This window comes from Lissotriton helveticus, chromosome 2_2 (assembly GCF_964261635.1).
Source record: "Lissotriton helveticus chromosome 2_2, aLisHel1.1, whole genome shotgun sequence".
Classification (NCBI taxonomy): Eukaryota; Metazoa; Chordata; class Amphibia; order Caudata; family Salamandridae; genus Lissotriton; species Lissotriton helveticus.
Window position 1 is genome coordinate 124,810,408 of NC_136060.1, and position 13,803 is coordinate 124,824,210.

The window sequence follows — 13,803 nt, forward strand, 5'->3', positions numbered from 1 at the left end:
ATCCGCAGTGGTTTTTTAAGCAGAGGGGTGACCTGCCCAGATTTGAAGGGAACAGGGAGGGAACCTTGACAGAGGGAGAGGTTGACCAGAGTGGTCCAATAGGGAAGAGAAAGGGTATAGAAGTCAATGGCAATGGTACTGGGGATGGGGTCGAGCGAGTGGTTGGAGGGCTTTGTTTCGAGGCTGCACTTGAGGAGGACATCTTCAGAGATGGGGGTCGAAGTTCTGCCAGATGGCTAGTGATTTGCGCTCCTCTGGAGGGGTAGGATGAGCGACCTGAACCACAAGTGATTTCACTTTTTCGTCAAAGAATACAGCGAAATCAGCAGCTTTCTTTGTAGAATCCTCCAATTTGGAAGTTGGGGGAGAGTAGTTAGAGGTCTTGATGAGATCAAATAGTTTTTTGGGTCTATTTTTGGCTGAGTCAAGGAGGGTTCTGAAGTGTGATGCTTTCCCAAGGAAGATGTGCTTGTGGTACTCGGATCTTGCTGAACGAAGCGTGGCCAAGTTATCGGTGGAGGGTGCTTGCCTCCAATGTTTCTCCAGGCGTCTTAGGTGCTTCCTTTCTTCATATAGGGATTTGCTGAACCAGGGTGCTGAGGGAATGGGCCTTTTCTTTTTGCTTTGGAGAGGAGCAACGCTATTGATTTCGACTGCAAGGACTGAGAGGCATTGTGAGGTGAGATCATCAACATCTAGGTTCGGGTCTAGCCTTGGAAGTGACAGCAAAGCTGATTCACAGAGGGAAACAGTGTCAATGTTCTTAGCGTCACGGAACCAGGAGGTAGCCCTCTTAGGTTGGCCAAGAGTGAGAGTGTGCTAGGAGAAGAGAGAATGGAATGAGGAGGTGGTCAGACCAGTCTACGTGAATAGGGGTAGCGATAGAAAGCATGCCTGCTTTAGAAATAACAAGGTCCAGGATAGAACCCTTAGAGTGTGTTGATTCTGTGCAGTGTTGGGTGAGATCGTTTGTAGAGAGGAAGGAGGCCAGCCCGTTCGCGGAAGAGTCTTGCAGGGAGCCCCAGTGGAGATTGAAGTCACCCACGAAGGTCTGATTGTCACTTTGTGCGTATTGGTCGCTGATGAAGTCAGTGAGTTCCTCCATAAATGAAGGGCCACTACCAGGTGGGCGGTATATGACATGGAATCTAAGGGGTGAGCGGTGGTGTAGTTGAAGCTCAAGAGATAGACATTCAAAAGTGCGGAATGCGCTGATGGGAAAAGCCTTGAGTTGAAGGGAGTTTCTAAAGATAACTGCAACACCTCCCCCAACTTTGATAGGTCTGTCATTCCTGAAAATAGAGTAGCCAGTGGGTAGGAGGAGATCAAACATGGAATGAGAGGTATCGTTGAACCAGGTCTCTGTTAAGAAGAACAGGTCAATATTGTGAAGGGTGATGGTATCAGAGATTTCGAGTTTGTGTTTTATTGCAGATCTGCAGTTGTGGAGCATGCAGCGCAGTTCTGTCGAGACTGTTTTGGTGACGGGGGCACTTGGGCAAAGAAGGGTGATAGGGATATTATACCTATATGGGGGTGCACGGGAGTGTCTAGGTGGATGCTTGGTTCTGACAGAGGAGATGGTTGGAATGGAGTAGGTAATTGGGTTACTCGGAGGTGCTGGTTGAAGAAGGGTGGCGTTCAAAGGCTTGTGTGAGTGAGCGATGTTTGCGGACGACAGGTTAAGCTTGGCTATAATGGTGTGAGGGGTCGAGGTGCATCTCGTGGGAAGGTGAGAGTTTTCCAGAGGAGTTGATGAGAATGGGAAAGTTGAAATCTTAGAGTTTAAAAGTGAAATGGAAGCTACAAGCTGGGAGATGGAGGTGATGAGAGAGCATATCTTATTTTCGAGAGAGAGTAGGGCAGAACACGGATGGTTGGGTGTCTCGATGGCAGAGGGATGGGGTGGTATAGGTGGTGGGAGGCAGGGAGAGGTTGGAGGACAGGAGGAGAGTTGAGGTATAGGGTTCATAGGTGGGGAAAGGGGGAGGTTGAGAGCGGGGGTTGGGGTATCAGAGGAGAAGGGGGAGTTGTATTTGATGGCGCTGCACGAAGGGAAGGAATTATGGATATGTTTGGGGGGATGGGTGCGGAACAAGATGGTGGGGAGGAGGGAGAGGGGAGGACTGTGAGGAGTCATAGGAGTGTAGGAGGTTTGGGCGGAAAAAAGGGGAGGTGGTTGGAGAGGTCCTATTGGCTAGGAGCGGTGGCTGTGAGGGAGCCGGTATCTGGTAGAGTGGGGGGGGTTGGGAGAAGGGGAATTAACGACAGGAAATGGTTCTGCTGTGCCTGAAGGGGGGGATGGAAAGGGGTACCAGGAGGGTAAAGGGGGGGCAGCACAGCATTGCTAGCGGAGTGGGAGGAAAGAAAGAGATGCCATGGGATTGTGAAGAAATCGGGGAGAGAGGTGAGGAGAGGAGGGGGTAGAGAAGAGGGGGAGAGGGAGGGATGAGGGGAGCATAAGGAAAGTTAGCTGGGTGGGGAGGTTGGTGGAGGGGTGGACTGAAAAAGGGAGTAGCAGAAAGGAATAGGGGGGACGAGATGAGATTGGGGTACCGAGACGGTGCCGACAGGACGAGGAGCGTATTGCCTAGTGGTAAGGCTGACGTGATGAAGGGTGGGGCATACTGTGGAGTGGGAGGAAAGGGAGAGGAGGGCACAAGGGAGGGGGAGGGAAGAGGGCCGACCTGAGCCTCCCGAGGGTGCAGCCTATTGGAGTGTAGGGGGGTCAGGGGAGGAGAAAGGGAGTAAAGGGTGGAGTTGGCTGGAGAGTCGGGGGAAAACCTGGTCGCAGGGGAGGGGAGTAGGGAGTGGAAGAGGTGGTCAAAGAGAGAGAGAGAGGTGTCTTTGCCTTGGATCAAGACAGTACCATTGTTATAGATTGAGATGGTGAGGAAGCCGTTGAAATACGCAGAAGGGGAAATCTTTAGTTGTTTCCCATGAGGGATAGAGGAGGAGGAGGTGGCGTTAAGGGAATTAGATAAGCTGTTGGACCAAGAAGGGGTGTCGTGAGTGAAGAAAATGAAATCATTTTTGCGCCTCCCAGAACTACAATTGTAAAAAAGGTCAACAAAAAGGGAATCAGGTAACGTTCAATAGTCTCATGCTTCAATCGTTTAGCTGAAGCTTTAGTTTGGCCAGGAGGATAGATGATTTTGTAACAGTTAATTCCATCCTTAACTCGAGAGGTGGCCATGTTGGGGACGTGAGAGAGAGTGCTAGGAGGGTATGAGACGGGTGTACCTAGGAGAGCGGTGCAGATGAGAAGTATAGGGATTAACAGGGGGCACATATTCCAGGCGTTGGGAGTGGAAAACTGGACTAATGTGTAGTTCGGGAAGAGAGGTGGGTGTTTGATGGGCCCTTCATCTAGGTGTATATGAAAACCACTGGCACAAGATAATATTTACAAGGGACATGATTACATATGATAGAACCAACTGGGTCACTGTCAAAACCATCACAATGCACAATTAGTCAAGGTAAAGCAGATCACAGACGAACGCCCAGTGACTATTGGTAATCACAGTACATAGCATCAGCCTGAAACACAAGCACATTCGGCACCAACCGCATTGTACGCCCATAGTCTCAGCGGACCACTAATGGACTCTAATCAGAAACCATAATGTCAAGGTTGCTGCCAATCCATCGAGAGTTCTGCCTCAATCAGAAATCAGAAATGACCCCAAGTAAAAAGGTGTCATAAACAGTGCAGCTGGCGCTACTTGCAGCACAGCTGTGACGGGCCCGAACGGTGCAGCTGGCAGTGTTTGCTGCGCAGCTGTAAAAAGACCTAAACGGTGCAGCTGGCACTACTTGCTGCCCAGCTGTAAAAGGCCTAAACGGTGCAGCTGGCACTACTTGCTGCGCAGCTGTAAAAAGGCCTAAACGGTGCAGCTGGCACTACTTGCTGCGCAGCTGTAGAAGGCCTAAGCGGCGCAGCTGTAGAAGGCCTAAGCGGAGCAGCTGGCACTACTTGCTGCGCAGTTGTAAAAGGCCAAAATGGTGTATCAGCAGAGGACTTGCTGCGCTGAAGAAAGTGAGATTCTTCCCGCCCTCCTGTGGCGCTCAGCAATTAACAGGCTCGATCACCGCTTAGTAGGGCAAAAGGTGATGCTGAAGCAGCAAAAGTGGGCTCAGGACATGAGGAGCATGAGAAACGCTGACGTGAATCTTGTTTTCATCCGTCATTTTGGGATCAGGCGCGGTGAACTGGGTGATGGGTTGGGAATCCTTATTCCTACACTAGCCCAGTGGATTGCAGCTATTTAATACAGCGTTCCGGCCCCGGCCGTGGCCACCACTCACAGGCTATTCGCTTTATTAACTTTAATTAATAAGCTTTATTTATTTAGTTAAAATATGGATAGTACCAAAGGATTACAACATGCAGTATTTAGAGGTGAGTCGGTGGGTTTTGTTCCAATAATTTACTGGTGATTGCATTACCCCAACTATGTTTTCACCATAGATTAATTAATATGAGCAAGAAGCAAAGAAAGGGGACCAATCAACATTTGCAAAGCGCCTTCACTGTACAGTAACAGAAGACCGTGGCACACTCACGGTGTGTATGTATAAACCAGTAGTAAAGGCAGGAGGAGCCCGGGTTAAAGTTTCATTTCAGTTTTAAGAAGTTCAGACTTTTTTTGTATTTAGAATTGAATGTAAATGTGACTACAGACTTGCATAAATAAATCCACATGAATAAATCTGCTCAGGTTTAGGTGCCAATAGTCTTTCATTATTTCTTTGAATGATTTATATGTTTACAAGTTCGCTACCATCTAAGCATTTACAGATTCACACTTTACGACTGTCTACTGAGTTTCAGATGGTGTCACAATTAAAAGTCTCTCAGCACGCACTTTTATAATGAAAAAGACATTTAGAGTTGAGTTGCCTAATTTTCAGCATTCCTGGTGTTTTTATTCAGCATCCGTGGTGTTTTTTCTGCAATTTTCAAAATTTCACATTTGAATGAAAACACACAGAGAACAAGTACGTCACAGACTGTAGCCTGCGCATGTTGAAGCAGCTTCGCAGTATACTGAAAGAAAACTTTTAGCGTTCGGTGAAACAGCAGAGCAGCGCCCCCTAACGTTCCTTTTCCGTCATTGACTCTTTTCTTGATTTGTAAGAAGAGCTGTTACTGATTTAATAGGCATTTCACTGTCTAAGCCTCTTAGGGTCAGTTGTACCCGAGTAGGCCCGGTCAAAGGCGTTAAGTGCACATTTATTTTATTTAAAAATTATACAAATCTAATTATGAATCTCTCTAATAATGTAAACTACAAGTCTCAGAAAACCAAGAGGGAGCTATTCAGAGAAAGTATAATTTTAGACGGATTGGTAACTGGTTGAAGCTACGTTTAAAATATGCATTTATTTTATTCAGCTTTGTGTGTGGGTGAAAGCTGCTTCAGGGCGCTTTAGTGATATTACAGGAAAAGCAAAAAGCAGATTATGAGAAGCGAGAGCAAATGAAGCTGCCATTTCTGACTTTTACTACTGTGTTTGATTCATAACCAACACCCTTATTCAGATTTAAAAGAAGGAATTGCCTGTTTGAATTAGGAGACCACACATGCTTTGCTTTCTCGTTTTTCAATCATATTTTTGTAATTCCTTCTGCAAATAAACCTCATATAGGTCACGTGACTTGGTCCATATGTTCTGCTTACAGCGACGGAGTAACAAGATCACGCGACCCTCGCAACCCCCAATCTTGCCACGCTGTCTCAGGAAGCGTGACGTTTGGGCTACTGTCTATTCGCGCTTGACGCATTTATTTTCACTGGACGCTACCATTAGTTAAGGGGTGATTTCCTCGTCTATTATTACTTGGCAGTAAAAATAGCTACCTTAAGAATGCACTTCAGTTATAAACTGTTCCCAAAAATGGTCGTCCCTGCAAATACATGCTTATTTAGAGTAGGCGTTGCCTTATAGACCACTGGGGATATAAAAAGATATAAGCGGCGGATGGACAGCTTCAGGCCTTTGCAGTGAGATGGATCTGATGCGCTATTGCTGATATCTGTGAGCTACTTGTAGGCTATGGAGGCGCCCAAAAAGTCAGACCCCTACAATTCATCGTTCATCGTTCAGAGATCTATGGAACAGCTGGGTGATGTTCATGGTACAAACTATTCGTTATTATTGTTATATATAACAATACAATATTTATTTACTAGATACCAATCTTTACAAGATTAAACTTTCTTTGTAAAGGTACCACTTGGGGTTCTGAGACTTGTGGTCTCATTTGTCAACTAAACCCTACCACACATTCACTGTATTACATTCCTTACTCGATTCAGACCTTGAGCGCTTTTTGCTCCCTCAAAAAGCCTGTTTGTCAACCAATGCTGCATTGAATAGTTTGCTATTGCCCGTTTGTCTACAAATATTGCATTCAAAAGTCTGACAGACCAGAAGTTCAGAAGGCCATAAAAAAGTAGGCGTCTCCTTATTGAGACACTTACGGGCAATTATCAGTCTTTTAATGTTTAATGGGTAGACAGCAGTATGAACCTGTATAAAGTCTAACCAAGCGTTCAACACAGATAGGTAATGATCTTCTCCCAATAACCTTGACAAGAGGAGCTTGAAACAAATGTGAATTCTGTTATATCCAGTCATACCATATCTGCAAAACTCCCTATTTCCCCCACCACATTTACATAGAAATTTCCCAATTGTATTAAAATCAAAAATACATGTATATTATTAGACCCGAAATTTGAAGGCTTCTAGATACATGTGAACCCTGTTAAGGCCTGGCAGAGAGCTGACAGAGATAGCCGAGTGGACAGCCCATTTAATCCGACCATTTAGATCTTAAAAAAATAAGAATAGAAGTTAGCATTGGACGATATGTTGGGTTCTACGAGTTAACCCAGCTGTCTAGTGTTTCAAAGTAAATGGTTGAAGAGCTAACTAATCTTTCATTTGAATATATATGTAAAACGTTCCTGATCTGTGATGCAGAATTCATATGCTATCTGAGAAATAGTTTTTTATTTGTACCATCAAAAGCTGATGTCTTTTACTTGTCTGTGGTAGTCTTAAAAAGCACTTCTTTCTTCTCTGCCACATGAATGAATGAATGAATGAATGAATGAATGAAGTAGGATTTGCACATGCGCGACTTAGCCCAATGGGCGTCAAGGCGCCTAACATTAATATAGCTGAGTCAAAGGATGGATAGAGCTTACTGATATGCATTAACAAAACACCAAGTTTTCAGAGCTTTCCTAAAAAGATCCAGTGAGGGTTGTGACTTAATCTCTAGGGGGAGTGAGTTCCATAGTTGGGGTGCCAGGATAGAAAAGGCCTTACTCCCCCATCTAGCCTTCATGGAGCGAGGAACTACCAATTGATTAAGTTCTGAGGAGCGTAAGCACCTACTCGGAACATATCGTGTAAGCCGAGATCCAAGAGCATCCGCAGGGCCAGCCATAAGTGCACGATATGTGAGGCAAAGTAATTTAAAAGATACTCTAGAGATGATGGGGAGCCAGTGAAGACTCTTCCTTGCCATAGTCGCTGACGACAGCCAGGGCAGGGCCAGGACAAACCGTGCCGCCGCATTCTGTAGGACCTGCAGGCGCTGCAGAAGGCCCTTGTTGGCTCCGGCATACAAGGAGTTACAATAGTCGAGCCTTGAACCAACAAGGGCGACTACAACCTGCTTGCGTGCCTGTGGGGGGAGATAATGTAGGATTCTCTTCAGAGTCCTAATAACACCCCAACAGGTGGCCACAGTTTTGTTGACCTGGGCTTCCATAGATAGCCGAGTGTCAAAAATGACCCCAAGATTCCTAGCAGATTGAGTGGGAATAGGGCAATTGCCTAAAGATGGAGGCCACCAATCACCAGACCATATGTCCTGGTCTTTGCCAAAGACCAGGACCTCTGTTTTGTCACCGTTCAACTTTAGAGAGTTGAAAACCATCCACTCTGCAACAAGTTGCATACAGGACCTAAAGTTAGAAGCGGTGACAGTCACAGAGTGGGTCAAAGACACCATGATCTGCGTGTCATCGGCGTACGACACTACCTCCATCCCCTGAGATCTTACAAGTCTAGCAAGGGGGGCCACGTAGATATTAAACAGGGTCGGACTCAATGCCGACCCCTGTGGCACCCCACTTTGCAAGAACTTGGCAGGGGAGAGGAGATCACCAAGCATCACACGCTGCTCTCTTTGTTGTAAAAAAGAGCTCAGGATTCTGAGGGCCGGTCCTGTTACTCCTGCCTCCCTTAACCTAGATGTTAATGTAATGGGAGACAGGGTATCGAAAGCTGCCGTGAGGTCTAGCAATACCAGCACGGTGGTTTGACCCAAGTCTACTTTCCTACGTATGTTGTCAGTAACCATAGTTAAAGCAGACTCCGTGCTGTGAAGCTTTCTAAAACCATGTTGAGACCCATCCAAGAATCCTGAGGCATCCAAAAAGCGAGAGAGATGACAATTTAGGTGGGCTTCAAGCATCTTAGCAGGGGCCGGCAAAAGAGATATGGGTCTAAAGTTCTGTAGGATTCCTGGATCCAAAGTGGGCTTCTTAAGCAAGGGTTTCACTATGGCTTTCTTCCAGGCTACAGGGAAGATACCATGTTCCATCGCATCATTCATGATTTTCAACATGGGAGGTAGGATGGTATCCCTGCATGAGCCCCACACCAGCACTGGCTATTCACATTCTATATGGTTCTCCTCTTCAGCAGGGAGAAATTTTCCTCTTCTTGTCAGCAGTGGCAATACCAGCCTTTTGCGCACTCAAATTGATGGGTTTCATGGATATACATGTTCTTGTATGACCTTTTTACAGCTTACTCAGGCATTACTGTGAGACACTGGGCAACCCCTTTCAAGCACAAGTCTTTCCTTGATCGCTCTCCCCAGGATCACTCTCTTGGGTCATTAGCTTTATCTGGGTGCCTCACCCTAGGAATACACTGGGCGTCGCCTCTTTCCTCCTGTAGGGCCAGGCAGACTCCTTTCCTCTCTCCGCATGCAGGGTTTGAGGCTCTTTAGGCAGACCCTCCGTCCTCCAGCCAAAGATGTTGACTTTAGATAAGGTCTCTTTAACTATGGGGGGAACCTGGCTAGCATGCAGAAATCAGTCATGGTTGCTGAGCAGCTCTTCAAACACCGTCTTCCTTAGTCAACATGAACTTGGACCTGTAATTAAGTGTTGTGGTTTGGATCCCTCTTTTATACACATTTTCCAGTTAGGAGTGTAGATCCACTGTCTAGGTCTTCAGATCTGGTTTAGATTGGCTCTTTTTCAAGTGTTATTTATGGGCTGCTCTCCAGGCGTAGCCTTTGTGGAAAGTAATGGTTCTGAGGAAAAGTGTTCTTCTGATCGGCATCATTTGTACTGAGACTCCATTGCTTTTTCATTGCCATCTCGTGTCTAACACTTCCACACGCCCCACCTGGTCGTTTCTGCTGATGCCTGAGGAAAATCTAACTAACACGACAACAGCCATCTTGCAGCCTGCATTTCTGCCCAGGAACTGTCGCGCACCCAACCCCCCCCTGTTCTTGCAGTTAAACAGAAAGTCATGAGACACTCACACCCAGTGTAAATGCTTTATTTTCCATCTCCTGCTCCCAGCCTGGTAAACATCCTTGACACCGTGATCAGGTTTAAGCATGGGCGTAAAATCCGCTCCGCTCGCGGATTTTTCGGATTTTCGGCAAATTCGCAATCCGCGAACTCTCGCGAATTTGTCGAAAATCCGTGAATTCGCTCGCGGCGGATTTTTTGCTTGGTGATACAATATTGCGGCACGCGGCGTGGTTCACGGCGTTCACTTTCCGTCATTCAGCGTTTGCCGAGTTGTTTTTCTCGATCATATTTTGCGAGTGCTGCGCCATTTTGGATCTTGCTGCGGGATCCCGCGGGAGTTTGGCGCCCGCGAATACGTAATCGCGGCTTGCCACCTTGCACAGCACGCCTTGCGAGAGTTCGCAATTGCGAACACGTAGTTGCGGGGGAAAGGAACAATCTCGCACTCGCGAAATAGAGATTTAGCAATTCTGCACCAGAAATCCACCAGCAAACAGGATAAACCTTTAGAAAATGATGATTTTTATCAGAATCACTCCTCAGGTTGACATTTGCATGGCCTTTTTTTTGCAAGGAGTCCATTTTTTGGGGGGGGGGGGAGGAAGGAATTGCCCCACAGTCTCCAACTTCCTGTTCCTGTCCAGCAGGCTCCTCCCAGTGCTTTCTTCATGTGCTGGTCACTTTCATTTGGACCTTGACCTGCAAGGATTACTTTTTGTGGGTGCTGCTGGATATTTGGATTTGAGGCCTTTTTGACTTTCTTTGGATCACTTTTGGATTAGAAATCAACTTTCACAAGTTAGTTTGTTTGGGGCATTACAGTTGCTGCAACTACAATTTTGGAACTTTTTCAGAACATTAAATAAAATATATTGTGTGTAGCCACAATATCCAGTAGGACCAGTGTTGGTTATGGGTGCATGATACAACTGTTTTGTTGAATTTAAACACCATTGAGGCCATGGATGGGCTTGGATTGTGCTGATTTTTGTTGTTTTTGTCGTTTTTTGGGGCTGCTGGTGGGGCCCTTTGCCCAGGGGTGGTGAGTGTTGCATGGGCCCAGTCTTTCTGTGGGGTGTCCTCTTGAATTTAAACACCATTGAGGCCATGGATGGGCTGGGATTGTGCTGTTTTTTGTGTTTTTTGTCGTTCTTTTGGGGCTGCTGGTGTGGCCTTTTGCCCAGGGGTAGTGGTGCATGGACTGAGTGTGCCTGTGGGGTCTCACTCTCTTTAAGGTAAACATCCTGGATGGCATTGGATTGTGGTGATTTTTGGGTGTTTTTCTGTTTTTTTGGGGTGTACTGTTGATGTGGACTGGCCATGTGGGTGGTGGTGGTGGTGGCCATCTTGAGTGCTGGCTGGTACAGGCAACATGTGCTTGGGGTGCAAGGGGCCATTTTGAAGAGAGGCAGTGTCTGAGGCCTGCACTTATTTAGCCTACTTTTCATCCATTATCCCCAGGGGTAGTGAGTGTTGCATGGGCCTAGTCTTTCTGTGTGGTGTCTTGAATGTAAACATCATGGATGGCATGGGATTGTGCTTATTTTTCTGTGTTTTTCCATTTTTTGGGGTGTATAACTGAACTGATGTTCCTCTGTCTTCCATTGCTTTTAGGTGCACAAGACTCTAGAGAACCACCAGTGCCAGGAAGAAGTCCTGCGGCGGTGTGTGTGTGCAGCATAACGTCACGCGACGTCACGTCTGGACACAGACAACTCTGCAACTCGTGCAACTGCTGCCTGCTGTTCTGAAGAAGATGGCCCCAAAAAAAGTTACCCGTAGCTCCTCTAGCAAGAAAGTTGCCAGTAAGGAGCAGAAGAAGCAAGTTACCAAGGAGACTGGTGTGCCGGCCGCCCCTTTTTTTGGGAGTAAAAAAAAAAGTATGCCTGCAGCAGCAGCGGGATCTGCTGGGGACCAAGCTGGGAGAAGCACCCCCGCTCCATTGGGCTCAGTGCCACCACCACGCCAACTTAAGTCCAAGCCCTTCAGTGCTGCAGAGGCACTTAGTCTAGTTGTTCAATCACCATCGACCAGTGATGTTGGCTCATCGCAAGAAAGTAGCAGCAATGCCCCTCAATCAACACAGGTTGTTGTAACTCATCTGACGAGTGTTGAACAACCACAGCTGCAACAAAAACCACATGTGCAAGTACAAGCCCAAGTACATGTGGAAGGAGAGGCAGCGCAAGGAGATGCGCAAGCAGAGGTGCATGGAGGGTCACAAGTGCCCACAATAGTTGTTCCTCCCGAAGTAGGGGCACATCAGGAAATCGACAATCAAGGCGAGGTATCATTTGAGGAAGACACTCCTCCTGATGATCATTCATTGTCTTCCACACCCCTAGCAAGGAAGAGATCAAGGGTGGTGTCTACATCTTCTTCAAGCACACCTCCTTCTGATGATACGGATCAAAATTGGGAACCAGCACCACTGCCGTCTGAGAGTGAGGCACATGATCTGACAAAGGTAGTTAAGCGTAAAAGGAAGCTCGTCCAAAGTCTCAGAGTTATGGAGTGTGATGATGAGGCTCAACAAGAAGTGGCGGATACTGCTGCTGATGAAGACTCTGACAACGACGACCCAGTCATCATAAAGGTCACTGCAGCCCCAGCGGGCATGTAGCAAACAGACATTTTGACCCTAGCCCGAAAAGCTGCTGAGCGTGATGATGATGATGTTGTCGACGAGGAGGCAGTGGAAACACCACAATCATTGGAGTTAAGTAGTACACCAACTCGTACCGCTTCCATATTTCTTTCTCACAAGAAGGGACCTCCATCCACCTCGACCTTAATTAGTGGCGGTGAAAGTGCACAACGTACAAAAGTTGGGCAATCCAGATCCTCCACTTCATCTGGCATTAGCAGCATGACCACCACCACCAGTATCGCCGCCTCCTCCGGCCCCCACAGACACTTCAGGTCCCCAGTTTGGGACTTCTTTACTGTTTGCCCAAAAAGGGAAAAGTTCGCCATTTGTACCATTTGTAAGGTTGCAGTTAGTTGTGGTAAGTTTGGTACCAACTATGGTACCGGAGGACAGAGAGGTCATCTTAGGAGACAGCACACTGTCCAATGGTTTGCGCACCTAAAGGCGATCAAGGAAGCCCGAATTGGAAGTCAAGAAAACGTTGATGTTGCATCTGATGATGACGAGGAGGAAGAAGACGTGTCAAACACTTCACTTACACCCAGTACCCCTGTCAGCAGCACACCCCATGTGAGGCACACTAAGAGTGCTGGAGCGAGTGAGACACCAACGCGCAAAAGTTCACCAGCGAGCATAATTGGGTCAACGAAGTCATTATCATCCCGTAAATGCTTGGTCCAGGGCAACATTAGAACCAGACGCTCCATATGAACGCAACCACCCACTTACGCGTCTGTATAACACTAAGCTGGCTAAAATGCTAGCTGTGGACCTTCTCCCTTTTTCTTTTGTAGAAGCGGTAGGTTTTCTAGAATTAGTGGCAACGCTCTGCCCTAAATGGAAGGTTCCTAGCCGGTTCTATTTTGCCAGAGTTGCGGTTCCAGCACTACATGAAGATGTGCTGAAGGCGATTGGGGCAGCTTTGCAGAAGAGTGCTGTTCACACAATACATCTGACAACAGACATGTGGACCAGTGGCGCAGGCGCTGATTACATGTGCATCACTGCACACTGGGTCTCTTTTTCAGATGTTAAAGCAAAGCTAAACGCAGGTGTTGACCCGGACCAAGTTTTTAAAGCTGCTCGTAAACATGCAACACTAGCCATGTTTGGCTTGGAGAAAAGTCACACATCACAAAACATTTTGGACGAGTTTAACAAAAAGGTCTTTCACTGGCTGTCCCCAAAAAAACGCAAGATTGGTTATGTTTCCACGGATAATGGCGCCAATGTAGTTAAGGCCATGGCGCTGGGTCACTATTTCAGAGTGCCGTGTTTGGCGCACTGTATCAACCTGGTAGTTCAAAAATTCTTGAGTGATAAAGACAGTCCAGCGTGCGAGGTAATGGCCACCTGCCGCAAATTGTGCAACCACTTCAGCCATTCTTTTAAGGCCCGGAAGCATCTGAGGAGCCTGCTACTTGAACGTCGAATGCCAGTGAAAGCACTCATCCAGGAGGTGGCAACACGTTGGAACTCAACCTTCTACATGCTTGAGCGTCTGTATGAGCAGTATACGGTACTCGATCACTATTTCTTAAAAGAGGGTACAGCTCAGAAGGACCT